The sequence below is a fragment of the Callithrix jacchus genome, chromosome 8, assembly GCF_049354715.1.
Source record: "Callithrix jacchus isolate 240 chromosome 8, calJac240_pri, whole genome shotgun sequence".
Lineage (NCBI taxonomy): Eukaryota > Metazoa > Chordata > Mammalia > Primates > Cebidae > Callithrix > Callithrix jacchus.
Genome location: NC_133509.1, coordinates 121927168 through 121947235, shown reverse-complemented (window position 1 = coordinate 121947235; position 20068 = coordinate 121927168). Strand labels below are relative to the sequence as shown.

The 20068-nt window shown below is 37.0% G+C and overlaps 1 long non-coding RNA gene across 1 annotated transcript; it reads right to left on the bottom strand.

Annotated features, from left to right (window-relative positions):
• Positions 1–5502: 5502 nt before the first annotated feature.
• On the bottom strand, positions 5503–20066 carry LOC118145129 (uncharacterized). Its single transcript, XR_004730300.3, has 4 exons — positions 18069–20066; positions 16036–16107; positions 11523–11583; positions 5503–7648 (listed from the first exon to the last, which is right to left on the bottom strand). It is a non-coding gene; the product is annotated as an uncharacterized LOC118145129 (long non-coding RNA).
• Between the last annotated feature and the right edge of the window lie 2 nt (positions 20067–20068).

Sequence of the window (20068 nt, the reverse complement as noted above, 5' to 3'; positions counted from 1 at the left end):
GGAGGCGGAGGTAGCGGTGAGCCGAGACAGCGCCATTGCACTCCAGCCTGGATAACAAGAGCGAAACTCCGTCACAAAAAAAAAAAAAAAAAAAAAAAAAAAAAAAAAAAAAATACAGCTCAGAACAGTTCCATGAGAATTAAAGGGAAAACATCAACTTGCTGTCAATACATTGATTAAAAATGACCCCACAGTCATTGACCCCACCCTAAACACACATACACACCCATTTTAGCTGCTACGGTATAAAACAAGAAGATCCCTTCCCTACCACCCCAGGAAGAAAGGAAGAGCTACTTCGTGAACCTCAGGCAAAGGCTGTGCCTGCTAGAAGAGGATCCACTGGAAGCCAGCAAGAAGCTCATTCCTGCAGCCATAGCAGGAGTCTCGGGTGAAACGAGATGATTTTGAAGTGGTGCATGAGAGGGATTTGGTAACAGAGAACAGATTCCTTGTAAGGTTCTTCTCATATGTTTATCTCTATTTTGCACTGGTCTTTCATTAGGTCTGGTGAATATGTGGTATAGTAGAAGTGCTTTCTCAGGGAAAAAACAAAGGAACAAAAGAAACAGTAACAACAACAGCAACAACAAAACTCCTTGACTTCAAAAAGCAAGTCAGAGAAAACAGGAATATTTGAAGCAAATTAGGGAATATTAAAGACAGTACAGCTGAGGTCCAAAAAAGCAGGAAGTACTGAGACTTAGGCTAACTCAATCAAGGAAGACTCTTGGAAACTGGGTGCTCAGAGGGCCCTGGGAGGGTGAATTTAACCATGTTATGAGGGGGATCTGCCTGTAACACCCACCACCCCACTGATTTCCAGTGTTAATCTGGTAGCAGTAACTATCTGTCTATATGTATTTATATAGGAGTTTATAGTTTACACAATGCTTCTACTTACATCAGCACACTAAAAAAATCTTATTTGCCATCTATTGTTACTGAATAGCTAACACTTGATGATCCAAGGAGTTTTTATTTTTTAGATTTTATTTTGTTTTTAATTGATGCATAATGGTTGTACTTATTTACAGGGTACAGTGTGATTTTTAAAGGCAAAATAAGATGAAAGATTGAAGAAATTATCTGAATAATTCAAACCCAACATTAAGGTCATTTCCATCATTCTGTGTTAGCAGACAAGTTTCAATTTCCAAATTAACATCAGCATATTTTTTGTAATTAAATCCTTCAGTTATGAGCTATAGTAACTCCTTTTCATTGTTCTCTATTTGTTTCTTACCAGGTGAGTAAATTTAAAAGATATATTACATCTCTTTTTACTCTTTAAGCCTCTGATTTCATTTAGTTTAGATCTATTTTTCTAAAAAATTGAAAGCTTCTTAATACTTTATTTGTACCCTTTTTTTTGTTCTTTAAAAAGTTTTAAGGTATAAGTGATTAAAAACAAACAGGCCAATAAAAACTAATATTTTCTATATATATGATAATAGTAATTATTGAATAAGGCTAATAAAGAATAAATGCCATATTGACATGAAATAATTATATTAAAATGTCAAGAGCATTCAAATAAATTGTGTTACACAAACTGCAAAACAAAGAATATTTTTAAAAAGTATTAGCACTTTTATATATACAGAGAAACTGAGGCTTAGTGAAGTTAAGTGTCTATCACCATATTTCACAATTGGAAGAACTGGGCCGAGGCTTATATCCTCTGACTTCTAGGCAATTGGTCTTTCTACAGCAGAATCATGTAGGCCAGAATCAGGCACAGAGTCAAAGGCACAACTTGAATGTGGGATTCAGCCGATACTCATACTGTGGGTTATGTGCTGATGGAATTAGGTGGAATAAAGCATACTCTAAGATGTTCCTTCTCGTACTTGAGAACTAGTACAGTTTTAGGAACATAAGGAAGCTTTCAGTTAATGTCAGTCATTGTTACTATAGTTATATAGATACAGAACAAGGTCTAAGAGACTGGAGAAAAAACTCAAAGAAGATGCATAAAGGAAAAGGAGAAGAGTTGGGCAGATGTAGCCATTTTTTTTCTTTTTGAGATGGAGTCTTGCACTGTCACCCAGGCTGGAGTGCAGGGGTGTGATCTCAGCTCACTGCAACCTCCACCTCCCAGGTTCAAGTGATTTAGCCTCCCAAGTAGCTGGGATTATTGGTGCCTACCACCATGCCTGGCTGATTTTTTTGTATGTTTAGAGACCGGGTTTCACTATGCTGGCCAGGCTGGTCTTGAACGCCTGACCCTGTGATCCACTCGCCTTTGGGCTCCCAAAGTGCTGGGATTACATGCATGAGCCACCATGCCAGATATAGCCTTTTAACTGGCAAGGATTCAAAGTTTTTGTTTTGTTTTGTTTTGTTTTTTAAATTTTGCATAAGCTGGGGGAGATGGGTAGAGAGAATCCATCTCTAGTTCTTTATCAGGCCGAAATGTGCATGTTTTACATTTTAATTCACAGCAGTAGTTTTTAGCTTCTTAGCCTTTTCAGTTATTTGATAACAACTTAATGTTTCTAGTAAGTGCAAAACATTGCAGGTCTGATTACAATAGGCATAAAGTCTCTATTCTTAAGTGGTGGCTGACAATCTAGCTAAGAAGATAGGTCTTGAACATCTGCATTTCCAAACCAAAGCAGTAAAAGAAAGCTGGGAGAGACTTTCAGACATGTGTTAACAGCAGAAGTGAAACAGAATTTGTGTTCTTCCTCTGATACGTCTTTGGAAGCCACCTGTGGTGGCAACAGCTGCTGGGCCCCTTGGCAAGCCTCTAGCAGGACCTGTAGCACTGCAGTGTCCAAGTACATTGCATTTTGAATATTTGAAGAAATGCTGTCTTGGCCATCACCAGGTCGGCCTTCTTTTCTGCAGGCATTGCCTCTGGGGAACGCAGCACAGGGCCCCACACTAGCTCTTAAGTCCAGAGGCAGGAGAGTGATAAAGGATGAATGTTTTGCAAAAACCCATATAGGTCAGCGATCTTGTCAAAACCTGAATTCTCTGAGGCTTGGGTATTTATGGCTAAAAGAAAAATCTGTGAATAAATACATGTAGGTGGTTTCAAAACAGTGTTTTAAAAATTCATCTTATTTAGGGGTGGTAGATACTAGGTATGAGTCAAATTTTTAGAAAAAAGACAATGGTATATAAAGGCAAAAAAGACAATTTCATTACTGGCTAGAGAATATGAAACAGCAAATAGCAAATTATGTATGACTTCCAAATGTATCTCAAGTGAAAACCGTAAATATATCCTAATACTTTATTTCCCATCTTGCTTTTTCAAAAAAGAATTTTTTTACTGATAGTCAAATGAAAGAAAATATATTTGATTAAAAGAATTGCCTAATATTCCTTTAAACATGGAAATTCCACCCAAGTCTTCTTAAAAATCTCAATTATTAGGTAGAGAGAAATTAAGCAAAGTTATGTTGACTGCCCATTCTCCTGAAGATCCCAGGATTCTTAGTTGTCAGGAAACATGGTTCTTGTATTAACAATGTGGGTGAACTTGGTCAGGTTTCCATTTGGCCTTGAAATTTATCGCCAGCCTAAAGATGGCAGCACACTTATATACCATTGCCAGAGTCTAACTTTTCCACTGCTACTTCCAATTATTCTTTCCTCCTAGTGTTTTTATTATATGGACAAGTTAGTTATTATTAGTAGTATTATTATTAAGTAATCCATATATAAACGCCATAGTTTTACCAGAACTTAGGAACACGTGAGAAAATTGAGGGAAAACAAAATGAAAACAATCAGGAATAAGATTGGCAAAAAACATTGATATTCTCATAGTCAAAACTTGTTTTTGAATTTAGTATCATTGACTAGAAACTTGGATACTTTTTAATGAGACCATTCGGCATAATAACATTCTTTAGTATTGTTTAAGCTGAAAGATGGTGTCTCACTGCATAGTTTAACCACGTGTACTGCCAATGAAGATTTTCTCTTGAAGTAAGTGAGCTAGAGTTGCTATATTTATAAGAAAACATATCCAATATGCCTAAACTAATAGGGAGCAATGACCGATTAGCACTGATAATAAGTTTTCATGTGAAAGGATCATCACCGAATGTTCTATTGCCATGGTCTTATTATCTGTTGCCCTTTCTGGAGTATCATTACTACTTAAGAGAGATTTCATTTCATTTATTGATAGTGAGGCCATAAAAACCTTTGATATCAGTTGTATTCTATCCATCAGGTTCTTTAGTTGAGAATGGATTTTTTTTTTTTCACAGAAAATAATAGAAGATAATGAAGAGAAAACCAGTTACTAAAACTAAGGTTCAGTGATCAACAGCACATTAATATTTGCATTTTAGGCCCCAAAGAACTGTTTAGAGGACATCTGCCTTATTAGCAAGGCTTTATGAGCCATAAAGGATTTTGTTTTGCATGATTCATGGTTTAACAAAATGTCACAGGAGCCAGACCCATTTGCCTTCTGAAGCCACCTGTCTTCTGGCAGAAACAGGTAACGTTCTCACTGTAAAGCAACACTGACCACAGAAAGGCCACAAGAGCAATATGCTTACAAGGGAGAAGCTGAAACCATGACAGCCTGGCCATTAGCGTGCGAGTATTGCATATGAGACTATGGGACACTTCTTTGTGTTAGCACCTGTTGAGGCTGAGAATTGAAGCTGGTTAGGTATTAACCTCCTAAATTGGTATTTCTGAATGATTATTTATTAGGTAACGATCATCATATGTCTGTTACGTCCGAGTGCAAATCTGTCAAATATTTATTTATGTGTCTTTTCATTTAGATAGTGATATGGTTTTGCTCGGTGTCTTCACCCAAAGCTCATGTCGAATTGTAATCTTTTCATATCAGGGGAGGGTCTGGTGGGGGGTGATTAGATCATGGAGGCAAATTTTCCCCATGCTGTTCTCACGATAGTGAGTTCTCAAGAGATCTGATGGTTTAAAAGTGTGACACTCCCCGCCTCCCCAGCTCTCTCTCCTGCTGCCTTGCGAAGATGGTGCTTGCTTCCCCTTCACCTTCCACCATGATTGTAAGTTTCCTGAGGCCTCATCAGCCATGCAGAGCTATGAATCAATTAAACCTCTTTTCTTTATAAATTACCCAGTCTCAGGTAGTTCTGTAGAGTAGTGTGAAAACAGACTAACACAGGCAGACTTTAAATGAACTCAGTGATCTCATCCACCTCCTTACTCAACTCTGCTGTTTTTTCAATGTAGGAATATCAGGAAAATCATAGAGGAGGTGTATTATATATTTTTTTCTAAAACACATAAAAACAGGCATATGATTTAACATTTAGAAATGTTTCTGTGTTTAAACAAAGTTTCTGGCATACTACGTGCACTTGATAAATGTTGGCTATTGTTATTATAATTATTCTTTGTTCTACAGAAATCTGATGGATAATCTACAGTCAATTAGAACAGAGTCATTGCTAACACGTTGCTAAGCACCATGGAAATTGCAGCAGCTTAATTCTTTCATAATATTTACTAACTGGAAATAAGGGACTTTTAGATTGGGTACAGGGTTTACTTATGCAGCAAATGCACCAGAATATGCACAAGGCCCTTCACATATGACGTTACATAATCAAAGAAACAATGATATAAAATAGAGCCAATTGCATGCATTTTTCAGATGGGAACACCGAGAGTAAACTTTATTTGGATAAAGCCACAGAGATGGAAGGTAAAGTGTTTTGACAGGGATCACAAACTCAGAAGCCTCTAGGCACCTAGGATATGATACATTAGGAGCTATGAGCAGGTAAGTGATAGTGATGTTGGGTAAAGTATTGAGGAGTGCTGGAGCCTCTGGTGAACTGCAGGGTCTACATCCATAGTAAGAGTTTCTCCTGGCCCTCAGTTCCAGAAATGTTGACTCAGAGTTCTTAGATCAATCCATTTTTCAAAAGAAGTGCACAACACAGTTTTTTTTTTTTCTGTGCAATCTTCTTAGTTTTAACCTTTGGCAGCTAGTTGGAATGTGGGCAAATAAAAAACTCATCTAATGGTCATAGAGCTACAGATTTTCAACTTCTGCCTCAGAGGGGGCTTCTGACCCACTTCAATTTCTGAAGTAAAAGAGTTGCTGATATGGACACATTTGCTCAATTTTACTAAATAAAGAGTGAACCTTCCTTTAAAGAGTGAAAGTAAAATAAGTCTGTAGTATGATAATTATACACACACACACACACACACACACAGACTTTTTTGAGTCCTCTTTTTTTGTCTTGTTTCATTCCTTGAGTTATTTTTCTTTTCCTATTCACTCATATTTCTGAAGCAGTGATATGTCATAACTTGTCTCAGTCTAGAATTTAGGCATTATGTGGGCCAATAAGTGATGAACAACTTCTTGAGGCTTATACATGTAATGCAGTATGAAAAATTTGGGCTAGAACACCAAATATCTTGCTTTTTTCTTTTAAATAAAAAGAAACTTTTCTTGTATTAACTTCTGTTTTTTTTTAATATGAAATGAAAACGTTGAATTTCTTCCATGTCCCCACCCAAATTTCATGTAGAACTATAATCCTCACGTATCAGGGGAGGGGCCTGGTGGAAGCGATTGGATCTTGGAGGTGAATTTTCCCCCTTGCTGTTCTCCTGATAGTGAGTGAGTTCTCACGAGATCTGGTGGTTTAAAAGTATGTGGTACTTTGCCCTTTGCTGTCTCTCCCCACTGCTCCACTATGGGAAGATGTGCCTTGCTTTCCCCTCACCTTTCGCCATGAGTGTAAGTTCCCACCATGATTATAAGTTTCCTGGGGAGTCAGTCATGAACTGTGAGTCAATTAAATTTCTTTTCTTTATAAATTACCTAGTCTCTGGTATTTCTTTACAGCAGTGTGAAAACAGACTACTATGCTCATTTTCAGAATCTGCCAGTTGCTTGGCTGATTTTGGAAAAAGGGTCATGTAATCAATGTATAAGTCATGGCCATTAAGAACATGGCTGTTTCTGCTGATGCCTTGGTTGATTTTGTCAATGCTAAAGATCCACCCACAAATTTCGATCAATCTTTGAAGACTATGGCTAGAGGGAATGGTGAAGGGCCACCCACAAAAGACCTTTTGCTTATTTCAAATTTGACTTCTCACAATATATATTCAGTCTAGTGATTATATGTAGGGTGATCATTCCCTTCTTTACAATCCTTTTAAGATGTACTTTACTCAATGGATTCTGTATTTGAAAGTTCTTGTCAACCAAACAAATTGTATATAAGAAAAATATGAGTCACCCTCTAATTTTACATTAATCAAATACAAAAACAAGTGATTATACAATAAAAGCAGTAATATCCAAATGATGTTCAACTGCCTTGTTTAATTATTTATTTGATATTTAGATATCCTGTGCTGTTTTACTTTCTAATTAGTAAACACATGCTTTTCTTAGATAATATATTGAAGTTTCTGGTGGCTGTTATTATCAATATCTGGAACAATGCTTTATGATTTAGAAATTTAATTCTTTATCTTTCATTTGTCCTCAGAAATATTTCTGGATACCTTTAGTATCTCTTCTCTTTTAAGGAGGCTTTTGTGGTGCATTGGATGCTATGTGTTCACTATTTTTTCCTCATTTTCTGATAGGCACGAGGAAAGAAGAAAATTTCCATCCTGGTGTGGTGTGTCTACAGGATTAATTCTAGAAAGTAGAAAGGGGGCAAATGTTATATACTATTTCCAAACCTGGCCCCAAGCTCCCAGTGAGATTTTTTTTCTCATTTAGATTCTCTTTTTGCTCTCTAGTTAGCCAAATACAGAGAATTAATAACAGAACTTCATGGTTCCAAGGGTCGTTAAGACCACTTTCAGCAGACTTACTCTTCCAAGATTTCAAAGAATCCCTCTATAATTTCCTTTAGTTGTACTTGCAATTATATTGTGTCAAGTTTTTGAACTTTCAAAATTTACCTGTCTCAGCATTTAGTGTAACTCAATCTGATTAAAATACCTTCTATTGTCTCTCTATTCATTTTGCCTTTCCTTGGGCACTTTAAAGGGAATTTTTTTTTCTCCTTTAAATGAACACTTAAGTTTGTTGATATTCACATGGCAATGCTTCTGTTGCTTTGAGTGTGATAGAAATAGAATATATATTTATACCATTGCATCTTATAGATAAGGGTTCCTCATCTTAAAGTGATTGAATGACTTGCTCAGTTATGAAACTAATAATAGATGCAGTTGAAACCCAAATGTAGGTCTATTGGCTCAAAATCTTGGCTTTCTTCCTGTAGATAATTCGGACTATTCATTACAAATGCTAAAGCCTTGTTTCCCAGATCCTCAAGACCAGTTGTGATCAACTAATTAATGCCAATGGAAGAAACTTTATCATCTTTCTAACATTCACTAGAAAAATAACATCTTTGCATTTTAAATTCTAATGGCATATAAACCATTTTTATCTCCTTAAGAAGAAGTTTAGAGTACAAGAGGGCAACATATTGACCATGGGAATTGAGTAAAGTGATCATCAGGAACACAAGTAGAGCAGAAGATGTGTCTCTTATAGCATGTTAGTCTCTACCTTTTTTTTTTTGTGAGACAGTCTCCCTCTGTTGCCAGGAACCAGGCTGGAGTGCAGTGGCACAATCTCAGCTCACTGCAACCTCCCTCTCCTGGGTTCAAGCAGTTCTCCTGCCTCAGCCTCCCGAGTAGCTGGGACTACAGGCGCACACCACCACGCCCAGCTAATTTTTGTATTTTTAGTAGAGACGGGGCTTCACCATGTTGGCCAGGATGGTCTCGATCTCTTGACCTCGTGATCCACCTGCCTCGGCCTCTCAATAGTCTCTACCTTTTATGGTTTTACGTGAGATTAATCTGACTCATACCAGTCTTCTTCATCCATTTTCACATAGGTTTAAATTTAAAAAAGAACACTGGTGAACAAACTTAGCTTTTTTCTTTCCACATAGGGTGAAGATGCAAGAGTAGGAGAAATCAATGCCAACAATTAGTCACTTATATTAACTTTTAGATATATGTACTGAGTCAAAGCACATTCTACTTTCACAAATATCAAACCGATTTCTTTAAATCCTTATATTGATTGATCCTTCAATAGTTTTATCTGATCTACATTGACAAAGGCATAAAATAATGACTACATTGTGTCTTCATCTGGCATGTAGTACAGGATACATGCTCAAAAATGGTTTGCGGAATGAATGAATAGATGACGGAATTAAAAACATGATGGTTCTCGCCTGGAAACGCTCATAAATCAAAAAGAAAATCAAGCAGGGTTTTTTTTTTTCAATATTTTAAGAAGTGTGACAGAAACTGAACCTCTCTCTAAAATACGGTTGCTCTAGGTTAGTTAAATCACCATGTTTCTTTCCTTTTGCTTAGAATGAATCAGATCAATGTGGCATGTTGGATGCCTCATGTTGCACAGAAATTATAATCGATACTTACATGTCTGATATAAAAGAAGGAAATGGATTGGTTGTTACATAATCAATACAGTTGAATAGAAAAAATATCCTTCCAGAAGTGATTAATGAAGAGCATTTGTGAAGTGTATTATTGGTGGTTGAATATACTGTATGCAACTGCATTAAAACAACAGACAAGGGAGGTAAGGAATTGTGCCTCATTCAACAGATGCCTGATAATTGCTAAGAAACTAATGAGAATCCATTGTATAGTACTCCATTAAAAAGGCATAAAAGCAAGCAAATTTATGGTTTAATCCAGGAGAACATAGACCTAGTTTGGATCCATCTAGGACTTAACTCTAAGTCTTTATTGGTGTTGTCAAGTATTATTGTTTCGGCTTCTAGAAACTTTCTACTATTTTTAAATTTGAAAGCACATCTTGTAAAATGATAAAAGGTTTTCTTTACTAAAAGTGAAATAAAAATTCACAGTCCCAAATGAGTCTGAATTCAACCTGAATTAAGCATATCAAATGTTGTATCTGAGTTGGTAGACCCTCTCTTATTTTTTTTCTGAATTATGCATACTTTGGGGATCTGTAAAGCTTGGCATAAATTTGGAAAGCCTATGAAAACAGAATCTCATGAAATTTTCAGGGCTCCATGCCTTGATCAGGTTGAAAATATGCTGGCACAGCCAGCATCAGCTTCAGCCAAATCATAGATGTGCAGAGGGGCCCAGCAGTACAGAATGCAAAGCAACTTTAGCAAATAAGTTCAAAGTGTTTGCAAAACTTCCCAGAAGTAATGCCACAATTTCTGGGCAGTGGCTCAGGTATGAAAGTTCTTATGTCAAATGGATCTGTCCAGTAATTCCTGGCACAGGCAATGCTAAATAGATGGAAAGCACAGCTCCCAGTTTGCTCAAGGTCAGCCAAGAGTATTATTCTGTTCAATATAAATATCACCCTTCAGTTCTCATTTACTAGGAAAGAGAAAACAGAAGTTAGATTTTATTTGTCTCTTAATAAAGGAAAGCAGCAATTATTAAGGACTTCATTGTATGATATTCTGTGTGAAATACTTTTTAAATTTTACTTCATCTAATCTCCATGAATATCTTTATTGTAAATATTATTAGTTTTATGTCACTGGAGGGGCTGAGAGAGGTTGAGTAACTTATCCAAGGTCACACATCACTGAGTGTTAGAGGCTCAAACCTCACTCTGACTTGAAAGTTTAAGCCCTTTTCAATATGCCAATAATTTGCTTTGGAGATTGCTTTAGAATTTTGGAATATAATACATTTTGAAAGATTTTTCTATTTTTTTGTTTATTTCTAATACATACTTGTAAGTCCTTCTCATGATGAAAGATTTACAATGGCTTGAAATCCATTCTTACAATGAAAGTTCACTGAACTCAAGACCCTGCTTGTTAGTAATCAAAGATAAATGACATTTTAAGTCTTGTAGTTTTGAGATAATTTTACGAGTTTTATGAAAAACAGAAAAGAAATAATTCACACAGTGATCAATGATCTCAGATGGGTTTTCTTTCTCTGTTTTTCTTTGGCTTCTTTACCCCCTTACAAGGCTTTCTGCAGCACATTTAATAAAAAATAAAGCTGAAAGCTGATTTAAAAATGTGAGAAAAAATATTGTTGGGCTTAAGCATGTATAAGAATAGATATAAGTGGCTGATAGAGCTTGGAAAATAGTGACCGAATATGTGGAACAGTTAACACTCCACCCCCTGCCTTCACTCAGAAAATCTTATTTCTTCCACAACACCACCATCTACTCATGGACAGTTAGGTTAATTCTGATTGCCATTAGGCTTCTTATGGATAACTCTAGGGGTAGGGATTCCCATTATAGGACATGGAATTTAGTGGCAATGAGGCTAATTTCTGAGGCAACCACAGGTGGTGTGAGTTGTGATTAAATTGCTGGAGGTTTCATGGGAGCCCAAGTAGGAGGAAGGGTCTGCCTAAATAAGAACACAAAGAAACAAAAAATGAAAAAGACAGAAACTTAGAGTTCCATAAATTTTTTCTTGGTTCATTTTCACACTACTGATAAGGGTATATATGAAACTGGGAACAAAAAGAGGTTTAATTGAACTTACAGTTCCACATGGGTGGGGAGGCCTCAGAATCATGGTGGGAGGTGACAGGCACTTCTTACATCTGAGGCAAGAGAAAAAAAGAGGAAGAAGCAAAAGCAGAAACCCCTGATAAACCCATCAGATCTCGTGAGACTAAATCACTCTCATGAGAATAGCATGGGAAAGACCAATTCCCATAATTCAATGACCTCTCCTGGGTCCCTCCCACAACACATGGGAATCCTGGGAAATAGAATTCAATTTGAGATTTGGGTGGGGACACAGCTAAACCATATCAGATGCTTATGGACCATCTGCTACAAATCCTACAATTTCAAACTGAGACTGGTAGGTTAAGTCACTGATCCAAGTTCACACAGCTGGTAAGGGCTGAGTTTCTCTTCAAATGCATGATCATAATTTTAAAACATGAGGTCTTTAATGATTAGATTAATTCTTTGGCTTTGAATGATGAACTCCTGTAGGATTTTATTCTGTTATCTAGAAAACAGGAATGATCATCCCTAACTCACTGGGCATTTTTGGGGAACACATGCTAGTATGTGGAAAAGAAGAAGCTGAACAGTTAGCATGGAGCTCTGTAGTTAATTACTGGGTTTACCATAATAGTTAAGCAGTAGCAGAAGCAGTTCGGTGATAGTAGAATTTGGGAGAAAAATCATGCCTTAAACTGAGGCATTAATACATAGCCGAATGCCCTTTCCCATAAACTGTCTTTTAATTTCCTCAAATAAAATTCATTATTTGTGGAAGATTTGTTGTACAGTTTATATAGTTTGAAAACTCATTAAGACACAGGCTTCAGGGATTAAAAAAATATATATCTATTGAATCTATTAAATAAGTAAGATTTTGGTCTTTGGGGTAAATGGGTCTCTTATTGTTTTTCTACCAGACAATTGCAAGGTTTGATTTCCTTTGTGTTAAACCACAACTGACTTGTTCTAGAATTTTATTTTCAGCACTTAGTATCTTTTTTACTCATTGTAATTTTTTTTGTATGTACTTCAAATTCAAGCCACAGTTCTTAAACAAAGATACACACAGGAATATATGCAACTATTGCCCAATATATGTAGAAGGTATCTGTTCTTCCTCTAAATTACTTTGAACTATAAAAAAATACATAAGCTTCTGTAGTGCATATTGCTATTAGTTTTCAATTTCAGGTTTATTCTAAAATCCTGGTGCTATATATTATGCAAGCAGGAATTTACACGTGGAAACTCATCAAGTAGTTTTAAAACTCTTTAAAGGAACATTTAGGATATTCTTATTATGTCCGAATGAGAATATCCTAAATATTTATTTATGTAAACGGCTCTTTATGCCGCCCACCAGAACTGAAAACATAACTAGGTGTTCTTTCTTCTTTGTTTTTTTTTTTTTTTTTTTTGAGATAGAGTCTCTCTGTGTTGCCCAGGCTAGAGTGCAGTGGCAAGATATCTGTTCACTGCAACCTCCGATTCCTGGGTTCAAGGGATTCTCCTGACTCAGTCTCCCAAGTAGCTGGGCTACAGGCACCCACCACCACGCCCAGCTAATTTTCATATTTTTAGTAGAGACGGGGTTTCACTATGTTGGCCAGGCTGGTCTTAAACTCCTGACCTCATAATCCTCCTGCCTCGGCCTCCCAGAATGCTGGGATTATAGGCGTGAGCCACTGTGCCCAGCCAGAAAAAAAGCACAGCCAGATAACATAACTAGCTATGAAGCTATTAAAATGGAAAACTAAAAATATTTTTGGAAGGACAAATTTTCTGGTTGATTATATTGGTGAGGCAGCTGAATGACAGGGACTGGGTGTGAAAGAAACTTTTTGTTGTGTGCTCCTGCTGTATTTATACATTTTTGAATCATGAATGAATCATCTAGTTATAAATCAAGACTTTGAATTGCTATTGGCAACATTTAAAATACTTTTAGACATATGACTTAAATATCTTGGTAGTCATAAGAATGATCAAAGTTGAAGTTATTTACAATATTTAAAATTTGTATTAATGTTTGCTTTTGTCTTAGGAGAAAAATAGTAAGAATCTTTCTTATTAGAAAAAGAAATAGCATTTAGAGATATGAAAATATAGAAAAAATGCACAATATGATCATCAATAGTTGTGTGTGGTTGTTGAGTACTTGAAATGTGGTTATTCTTACTTGAGATACAGTGAAGTATAAAATACACACTGGGCATCAAAGGTTTTTAGAAAAGAAAGACCGCAAAATGTCGTATTAATAGTGTATATATTGATTATATACGTAAATGCTAATATATATTTGATTAAATAAAATATATTACTAAAATTAATTATGTATGCATCCTTTTACTTTTTAAATGCAGCTACTAGAAAATTTAAAACTATATAGTTTTCCATTCATAGCTCACTTTCTCTTATTTCTCTAGAGGGCTATTTTAGATAGAGGATTAGTAAATAATGGCCTTTGGGCCAAATCCTAGCCAACTCTTTTTGTAAATGAAATTTCACTGGATCACAGCCACATCCATTTGCTTACATATTGTGTATGGTAGAGCTAACTAGTTGAGATATGTGGCCAGCAAAGCCTCAAATATTTACTACTAGGCTTCTTCTAGAAAACATGCGTGGACCGTTGGATAAACTCTAGGCTTCTAAAAGTAACAGCATTTGCAGATAGTCTAAAGTGCATGTTTATTTTTTAAAAAATGGCTTGAAAAATGCAAACCATATAGAGAAGATATATTTAGGCTAAGACTGTGTAACACAGAATAAGTCTCCTTCAAAAATTACATTTACTTCCCAATATTAAAATAGGAAACTAATGTAGGAGAGCCATAATAAAACATTGGGTAGATGAGTAAATATTCAATAACTTCCATTGCAAAGTTCTAAAAAAATCAAGGTGAGTAAAACCTTGGGTTTTACAGTTGAAAAATATCATCTCTATCATATTCCATAGGAGTATGTGCTATAGTTTGGATATTCATCCCATCCAAATCTCATGTTGAAATGTGATCCCCAGTGCTGGAGTTGGGGCCTATTGAGAGGTGTTTGGGTCGGGAGAGCAGATCCCACATGACTAGATCAGTGCTCTACTAGGAAGGGAGTGAGTTCTGGCTTTTTGAGTTTCTGTGGGAGCTGGTTGTTAAAGAGACTGGCACCTCCTCGCTCTCTTGTCCTTTGTCCGGCACCATGTGATCTCTACATACCTGTTCCCCTTCACTTTCCACCACTATTGTAAGCTTCCTGAGGGGCTCACCAGAAACAGATACTGGTGCCATGCTTCTTGTACAACCTGCAGAACCACGAGCCAAATGAACTTTTTTTCTTTATAAATTACCCAGACTGGGGTATTCCTTTACACCAACACTAAATGAACTAAGGCAGTATTTAATAAAGAGTGACTTGTTGAATGCTAGTCTTATTCATTGTTAATAGATGTTGCCGGAAAGAGGGTTATATGATCAAAGAAGTTGCTTTTTTAGTCTAAGAAATTTTAATGGGTAGATTAAAATGTAGATTTTTCAGAACATTTAATATATTAATATGCACTGTATGTATCAAGGAAGCTAAATTTGTCTAGAATAGGTTCCAAAATCATTAGACCATAGAATACATATTTTTTTTTTTTTTGAGACGGAGTTTCGCTCTTGTTACCCAGGCTAGAGTGCAATGGCGTGATCTCGGCTCACCGCAACCTCCGCCCCCTGGGTTCAGGCAATTCTCCTGCCTCAGCCTCCTGAGTAGCTGGGATTACAGGCACGCGCCACCGTGCCCAGCTAATTTTTTGTAATTTTTAGTAGAGACGGGGTTTCACCATGTTGACCAGGATGGTCTCGATCTGTTGACCTCGTGATCCACCCGCCTCGGCCTCCCAAAGTGCTGGGATTACAGGCTTGAGCCACCGCGTCCGGCCAGAATACATATTTTTTAAATTAGTATACAATGGTACCAGTGATTATCATTTTTATCGTTCAATTGGTGGGCCACAGTGCCCAAATATTTGTTTAAATATTATTCTGAATGTTTTGATGAGAGGGTATTTTTTGATGAAATTAAGATTATATCAGCTTTGAGTAAAGTAGATTTCCCTCCAAAATGTGTGTGGGTGTCATCCAATCACCTGATGGCCTTCACTTGATAGAACAAGAGTGACTTTTCCTGAGTAGGAAGAAATTCTTCCTGCAAACGATCTTCCGATTTGAACTACAACATGAGCTCATCCCTGGTAGATAGCCTACCCTGCAGATTTTGGACTTGGTAACCTCCAAGTTGTGTGTGTGTGTGTGTGTGTGCGCGCGCACGCACGCATACACATATATATTCATACATGTATATATCTATATAGACATATATATATTCATACATATATTTATATATCCTACTGATTCTGTTTCTTTAGAAAACCTTGACTAATCTAATATCTAAGACTTTAGCGTCTTGTACCGGCTCTAAAATTGACATTGGAGATATCTGTTAACCCAGCCGGTAGGTAACTCTGCTTAGACCTCAGCAAAGAAGAAAAATGCTCTTACATGAAAAAGATAAATCTAGCTTCTCCATTTTCATAACAAAATGTCAGTTTTATCTTGATTGTTTTGCAGCACCTATGAGAAAAGGAAAAATTTAATTAAAAAACAAACAGGTAAAAGATATGTTATCTACAGAGAACTCTCTCTATCTAAATAAATAATTGTCAAGAATGGGTGAAGAGTGCGAACTTTTTACCCTATTTTGGAGCTACTAAGTTACTCTGTCACAATTTTGCAGATGCAAGCAGTAGACCTGAAACTCCAGGGTAATAAATAAGGGCTTTAGTACTCAAAGCAAAAGCAGTAGCCAGAGTATCCACATTTTCTTCCACTGGGTTCCTAAGCCCCAATTCTAACAAACAGTGGAACAGATGGCATTTTCAGTGGGTTGCATACAGCAGAGAAACCCAGACCTCAGGGAACTAAATTTTTATAATGAAGTAAGCATGCCTTTCTCTCTTTCCAAAGGAAGATAATATCTCCATCTTCAATTCTTTTTGCTATATACACTTCCCTGAAAAAAATTCCAGAACAAGCCCAGGTGGGGATGACTCACACCTGTAATCCCGGAACTTTTGGAGGCTGAGGTGAAAGGATTGCTTGAGACCAGGAGTTCAAAACCAGCCCTGGCAATATAGCGAGAGTGTGTCTCTACAAAAAAAGTTTAAAAATTATCTAAGCATGATGGCACCCACCTATAGTCCCAGCTACTTGGGAGGCTGAAGTGGGAAGATTGCTTGAGCCTGGGAGATTGAAGCTGCAGTGAGCCATGATTCTACTCTTGCCCCTGCGCTCTGGCCTGGGCAACAGAGCAAGACCCTGTCTCTAAATAAATAAAAGAAAAAATTGCCAGAAGAAAGGCAACAAAGGCATTCAGTGCCTCTGTTCACAAAGTATGTTAAATTGGTAGATGCCCGGGGATAAATTTTATCAACAATAAGCAAAAATATAACTATGAATTTATATATACACATACATATATACATAAAATATATTTAATTGTATCCTTTTATGAACTCAGAATAACAGAAAAGTACACAGTCACCCCATCTCAACAGATGGGTCACCATATTTAGTAACTTATTGCAATAGTATATATTAGTTTTTATAGAAGTTTGATCCCAGAACTAATCATATAAAGATCACTTCTGCTTGTTCTATAAAGCCATTTTGAAGATAATGTTAATTTCATGGACTCAAGATCATATAAAGACTTGCTTGTTAACTTTTTTTTTCCCCAATAAGACATCGAGGAAAACCTTCTGTCTTAGATAACTATTATGTTTTCTTTAGCATGATAAAAACGACTCAATACCCTACTACCCAACTACTCATTAACAATATAATAAAGGTCAGTAATTGTTAATTAGCCAAAGGATAATAAGTAAACGAAATGAACCAACAGGAAACAAAGCTGGGTTAGGCATCATCCCTGTTTTTTTTTTTTTCTTTTTGAGACAGAGTCTCACTGTGTCACCAGGCACCAGGCTGGAGTGCAGTGGCACAATCTCGGCTCACTGCAACCTCTGCCTCCCAGGTTCAAGCAAGTCTCCTGCCTCAGCCTCCCAAGTATCTGGCACTACAGGCACGTGCCACCACGCCCAGCTAATTTTTATACTTTTAGTAGAGATGGGGTTTCACCATGTTCGCCAGGACGGTCTCGATCTCTTAACCTTGTGATCTGCCCGCCTTGGCCTCCCAAAGTGCTGGGATTACAGGCTTGAGCCACCACGCCTGGCTGCATCATCCCTGTTTATACAAGCAGAGAGTACAGCCACTCAGAGAGCTCTTTATTGGCTTTTGTTATTACATAACAACAAAGAAAAATAGAAATAAATAAATAATATAAAAGATTAAAACAGTTCAAAAAAAAAAAGCTGAAGCTTCTGTCTTTGAGGGATTGCAATCTTTGGTTATATGCCTCCCTTTTTCCAAACACTTTCATTGAATTACACATCACATATACAACTTACTTTACAGCAGGCTTTCCCAATCATTTTTTAATTTTTCTCTTTAAAAACTATCATCCTACTTACCTACTGGTGTAAATCCCAAATTTCTATGACCAAGATAATACTGGTATGGCGTATTTATCTGTTTACTCAGTCATTTAAGATGCATTGAGAATTGAGTCCGGTCTATTGAGAAAAAATGAATAAAACACAGTAGCTATTTTAAAAATACCTTAAATTGAAAATAGTTTTGTTCAACATTTTAAACGATAAATATAGACCTAACCTTATAAATGGAAACAAATTGTAGATGGAGCCAAGATTTAAGCATAAGATAGCCAGTGTTAGAAGACAAAATGATAAAAACTAATATTAGGGGTCAGGGATGACCTTTCTGGATGTCACAAACCAATGCATTGAACTCCCTTTGAGGTTCAGCCACTTTGATTAGAAAGTCTTAGGTTTGGCACATGGCTTCTTTATGCCCCTGCCAGAAGAGATGCGGGCTTTTTCTGTATGCAGCTAGAGAGACCTTCTGTTATGCACCTGTCTTTTACTTCTAGTTCACTCCCTCAGTTCTTCATTATTTTTATGTAAAGAGCAATGTTGCTTAGCAAGAACAGCCTAATGTCATATCCTTATAGCTATTATTTTCCTTATACATTTTAATGCTTAGAACTTCATGTCCAGCTACACATTCTCTTTCAACTAGTTACCCTCTCAATTTACCACAGGTCAAATTTTTACCAGTTCAAAGTTGGGGACTGTGTTCTACCTATCACCAATGATGGGTTTCCCACTGTCTCTTGAGCTGTGAGTGATCTAGATCCAAACTCCTTCCTGCTATCTTGGGCCATCCTCAATGCTACACGTTGCAGAAGTTAGTTCTCAGGGACCAGATGTTTCAAGGAAGTCTGAGGTGTCAAATGGTGACTAGAGATCAATGTCTGCAGAAAGAATGGGGGAAGCAGGATTGGGTAGAGAAGTTAAACTCCAGTACAGGCCTGGAAAAGCCTGTATTGACCTCAGGCAGCCCCTTGGGCAGCTCTAGAGCAGGACTTTCTAACTCCACATGGCTCAGCTATGGGGTGTCACTGTCCTGGGAAGGAAATGAGATTAGGCAAGGCAGCTTTTAGCAGCAGCTGAGTCAGATTCTGAAGTTACTGAGAGCTGGAAGATATCTGATGACCACATTGGTTACTGCTAGGTAGCAAGTCCTTCCTTGAAGGGGTATCTAAAAGAGTATCTCTTTGCCTGCCAGTGCAAAACACATGCAGAACATACATACATACACACATATGCGCACACACACACAGACAAAGAAAGCTAATCTCAAGAACTGACAACTTAATCCATAATGAGCTGAGAGTATCTGACTTGCCTCTGCAGTCTTTCTTTGAGCTCTAATACATTGACTTTCAAAGTTTGAAGTTTTAAATGACTGTCATTCACTACCTGTTTGACTGAGGAAGAGTCAGCAAAGTGATTAGGGTTTTGGCTGGAAACATGAATAAAGTTGTCCATGTGGATCGATGTCACCCTGCCACTATTAGCCAACATGACAGTGATAGCTAACTGCCTTTAGGGCATCTGCTCAAATGCTTATATCACCATAGGAACAAGGCTGACCAGAATACATGCCTCCTCCAGTGGCCACAAGGTGCCCTCTGATTTTTATTACGAGAAGCAGATTATAGCAGTCTGGCTAGCTTATTGTCATAAATTTGCAAAATTTTGAAATTCCATTTTTCATGGTTAAGAATTACGTATATTGAGGCTTCTGAGCCTCAGAAAACAATTTTAAGCACTGGAAAGAAACTGGGGATGAGTAAAAGTGTAATTTTACTCTCCACTGGATACAGCTAAGAGAGCTAAGACTCTGATATCACTAACGATTGTATGGCTCTTTTTTTCTCTGGTCTACTAAAAATAATTAAAATAGCTGCAATTTCTTAAATGAACTGTGTGCCAGACATTTTATATACTCTCTCTGTTTTGATTTCAGAAATAACCCTAAGAAGCATATTGGACACTGAGGCTTAGAATAGATAAGGATGTTTACCAGAGTTGCAGGAGAGGCATGC